At 40.3% G+C, this 5000-nt stretch overlaps 1 protein-coding gene across 1 annotated transcript in view; it reads left to right on the forward strand.

Annotated features, from left to right (window-relative positions):
• Nucleotides 1-5000, forward strand: part of crtac1b (cartilage acidic protein 1b) — a gene marked incomplete at both ends in the record, with an annotated part of 173680 nt that overhangs the window by 17055 nt on the left and 151625 nt on the right. The gene's annotated exons all lie outside the window — the stretch shown is intronic.

Raw genomic sequence — 5000 nt, forward strand, 5'->3', positions numbered from 1 at the left:
CGCCCATTTTTCCACATTCCATGGGGGTGTTTCATTACCATATATGGTTAATTAGGGGCGGTTCTGTATGCAAATGCTTACAATCAACAGGAGTCTGTGTACGACAAACAATTGATAAATCCCAATTTTTCTGTGCGTAGAGACATTCTAAATTCGGGGCGTAGGAACGAAAATAGAAAACTTTTTACGCATTATTGATAAATGAGGGCCCTGGAATCCTACAGAATATTGCCAAAATGCCACCTGTAGCTGGCTCAGAATGGTCTCAGTTGGATCTTTTAAGCAATCAGAAAATACGTTCAGGGATACCTTTATGCCCATAATAGTTGTATACCCCATTGTTTATCTCCCTAGTGTTGTGTGTGTAACCAGGCCCCATTGCCTAGCAACTCACAAACCCGCTGGCTTTCTCTGCCTTCGAGAGCATGCTGCTGTCCTAGGTCCTGAAACAACACAACACAGACCTCTGCTGCTGTCCTAGGTCCTGAAACAACACAGACCTCTGCTGCTGTCCTAGGTCCTGAAACAACACAACACAGACCTCTGCTGCTGTCCTAGGTCCTGAAACAACACAGACCTCTGCTGCTGTCCTAGGTCCTGAAACAACACAACACAGACCTCTGCTGCTGTCCTAGGTCCTGAAACAACACAACACAGACCTCTGCTGCTGTCCTAGGTCCTGAAACAACACAGACCTCTGCTGCTGTCCTAGGACCTGAAACAACACAACACAGACCTCTGCTGCTGTCCTAGGTCCTGAAACAACACAGACCTCTGCTGCTGTCCTAGGACCTGAAACAACACAACACAGACCTCTGCTGCTGTCCTAGGTCCTGAAACAACACAGACCTCTGCTGCTGTCCTAGGTCCTGAAACAACACAGACCTGTGCTGCTGTCCTAGGTCCTGAAACAACACAGACCTCTGCTGCTGTCCTAGGTCCTGAAACAACACAGACTTCTGCTGCTGTCTTAGGTCCTGAAACAACACAGACAGATACAGAGCTTCATCATTAAACAAAAGGGGCTTAGGTAGCTTCGTGCCAACCTCCATCAGACTGCTGAACACCTAGTCCCCTCCCCGCCCCCAAGTCCCCCCCCAAGGACTTTGGACTACTTAAAATAGACTCCCCCTTCCACCTGATGGACATATATCACATGTACTACTATTATTTATTATTTATATACATATAGAACTGCTCCACATGGATTTTAATATATCATGCTTTAAGTACTGTAGTTTTAATGTAGTTGGTGTTTTTTATATAGTGATCTTTTTACTGTAGTTTAAATTTTTTTATAGTGGTGAGTGTCTATGTATTGTGACTGTATGTTTGTCTTTCAACCACTGCACAAATGAAGTTCCGAAAGGAAAATAAAGTAATTTGAAGTTGAAGACCTCTGCTGCTGTCCTAGGTCCTGAAACAACACAGACCTCTGCTGCTGTCCTAATAAAAATTAGAAAGAAATTATGAATATATGTGTATAGTAACAACAGGGAAAAAATAAATAAGATACAAAGGAAGCAAGGTGCTGTCCAATTGGATGAAGTGGTAACAAGAAAATTAACAAAAAAAAATACGTTAACATGGAAGCTGAGATATTTCAAGCATCAACACATTTTGGAATGAATGATTTTGTTCCTGGAAATAACGTTAGCCTGTTGCGACTCTAGCTGTTAGTAATTACAGCAGCCTCGCTTGTTCGATTAGTAATTACAGCAGCCTCGCTTGTTTGATTATGTCACGTTTGATTATGTCAGTAAAACAAAATCATATGTTAACCTTGAAATGATTAGTATTCGAATAGTTTGCAGTGACTATGGAATAGTAATTTTGTGACACACTTCCATGTGATCGCTCAGTTTTGAATGGGCACGCGTTCCCAATGGACGAACAACTAAAAACACATTATGTTCAAACAGGCTTTTGGTCATATATAGGCACCCTTTGTCCTCACTGTTCCTATAGTTTTTAGTTATTGACTGATGATTTTATTTAAATTCTTTTTATTCTATTATTTTATTTGGTTCACTGTTTTTAACTGCTGTCTGTTGTTGTCATTTATTTCAGATTTTAGTTTTTATGTTATGCGGTAGTGTAAAGCACCCTGTGCATTCGTGCTGTGAAGGGTGCTATATAAATAAAGGTCATTCATTCATTCAACTGCGCTGGTCTAACTATAATATGTATAATAATTAGGGATGTCCGATATTATCGGACGATATTGGCATTCAAATGTAATATAGAAAATTATCGGTATCGTTTTTTCTTTTAAATTTATTTATTTAAACTGTATTTACCCTGGCAAGCAAGTAAGAACAAATTCTTATTTTATTTATTGTCAAAAGTATGCATAATGTTGTGTTAATTCCACAACAAGAGATATGTAACGTTAATGACCTGAAATTATTAAACAATTTTGGGGGGGAAACCCCACATATATCGGTATCGGAAATTAAGAGTTGGACAATATCGGTATATCGGATATCGGTAAAAAAGCCAATATCGAACATCCCTAATAATAATATAAGATGGAATCTCGGCATGTCTGCGTGCCTGTGTGTTTGTGTGTCTGTGGTGCGCATATCTTGCATATTGAGGTCACTTTCAAGTAAGGTATATTTACCTTTACTCAAGTATGGCTTTCAAGTACTTCATACACTAATGACACACACACACACACACACACACAAATGTACACCCACACACACACACACACACACACACACACACACACACACACACACACACACACACACACACACACACACACACACACACACACACACACACACACACACACACACACACACACACACACACACACACACACACACACACACACACACACATAGATACAGTATGAAACAAATTATACTCTCTGGAGCGTGTGAGCGTGTGTGTGTGTGTAGTGTGTGCACACATGAGTGCATTCGTGTCCGTTTGTTTGTTTACCAGTGATAAGTCATGCTCTGCCCCGGACGGCCCTCTCGCTGTGTGTGATGACAGTTAATTTGGGGGGAAGCGGCATGGTGTTCTGTCTCTCTTCTCTGCTCAGGTGTAATTACAAGAAGCCAGGCCTCGTTTGTTTTACCCAACACGTATAAAAGCAGGAATGATGACCACGGTACTATCCCCCGCCTGAATTTGTCCTCAATGTAGTTTTTTGTAGTGGTGATGCTTTTGGTTTTATCCGCTTTGTTCCCAGCTAGGGCTGTCGCGGTAACCACATCACCGCAACACCGCGGGTTATCAAGGCAACCGCGGATGGAGAACAAACAACCGCACCGACCGTGGTAAAAAAGATTGCCTCGTGCGTCCATTTTCCACTAGCATGAGCTAACTTCACGTTTCCATACAGTTTACAACTCACAGATGAAATCAGGATTTATTTTCATATCCCGGACTCGAGCCCCCAATGTATACCTTTTCCTGTATTAATCTGAACCGTAGTAGAGTACAGGGGAGCGTTCTCCTAACACTCCAGGGCCGAAGTGCCGGTCATGTAACGTGCTTGTTATAACTAGCCGGACTTCGGGGTAATTCCCTCTGTAAGGTGGTGACAGTCGACCAGAAAACCGTTCTCTCAAGGACTGAGCATTAATTTCCGTTTGCAGCTCTCTATTCAAATTAAGTGCTGCCTCTCTACCGTTCCCGCTACACTCGGACTACATTAACGTTTCCCTATTCTCACTTCGTTAACGTTAGCTAACGTTATCATTCGGGATGTCCGATATTATCAGCCTACCGATATTATCGGCCGATATTGGCATAAAAATGTACCTGAAATTATTCAGTTTTTTGGCGGGGGAAACCCTGCATATATTGGTATCGGTTGATATCGGATATTAAGAGTTGGACAATATCGGTATATCGGTATCGGTAAAAAAGCCAATATCGAACATCCCTAGTTATCATAGCTATTATGGTCTGTAATGTCAACTGGATAACGTTAGCTTTGTTTGCAAACGTTAGTTGGAGAAGGGATGTGTGACTCACTATTCGCTGCTTGCATGGACCATTATATCCCACAACGCATCACTCTTAAAGGAGCAGGCACCACCCTAATCTACTTTTATCACATTTCAGAATGTTGAGGGACAAATGGATAGATTATCAAACATGTTTGAAATAGTTTCGGGACTCCCACGACCTTATAATTATTTTCGCGGGTAAACTCGCATGTCTTAATAAAACATTTATATATATAAAAAAAAAATTAAAATTAATACCTTTTTTTTTTTTCTTTTTTTTGTATGCCCAGAGCCATATTTTCTGAAAATCCACCTAAAATACATACCTAAGTAAATGGAATATTGCTCCACTTCTACAAGGCCCATTTGCATATTCTTGGTATCTAGGGACATCTATGGACCTCAGTGAATCTATTCCCAGTGTCAGAAATATTGTCTCTATTACTAGGCTTGCTTAAATTGTGATGAAACAAAGGAGAATATGAATTATGATTTTTCTTTGCATCTTTGACAGTGAATAACACCATGCTAATAATGACCAGACATGAAAAACTGCCACTGATCTCATTCAGTACCTTCTTGAGATCATGTGTACAAAATTAATGAATAAAGGGAAGACGATTAATCAGAAGGTTTTGTAGATACAGTACTGAATTCTCCCATCCGGACCCGTGCATAAGAACAGATAATGAAATCTACTGTATGTACAGTAGCTTTTTTATTTTTATTTTTTTCAGGGTGCAACCGTTTTGAAACTAATTTCAAATCTAATTGTTGCTACATGCTAAAAATAGGGAAGAGAAACGAACTGCGCTTCAATATATGTCAATAACGTTAAGTGTTGTGGTTTATTATCCCGAATAATAAGAGATATTAAAAAAAGTCATACAAGTAATTAGCTTGAAACCCCATAGAGGCTTTTGGGAAGTGTCATTCGGAAAAATTCCAACGCTTAACGAAAGCTCTCGGTGTCCACTACAATTCCCGACGTTAAAACTTTCCAAAATGGTCGACTTTCGCGAACTA

Source organism: Notolepis coatsorum (genome assembly GCF_963971535.1).
Source record: "Notolepis coatsorum genome assembly, chromosome: 9".
Lineage (NCBI taxonomy): Eukaryota > Metazoa > Chordata > Actinopteri > Aulopiformes > Paralepididae > Notolepis > Notolepis coatsorum.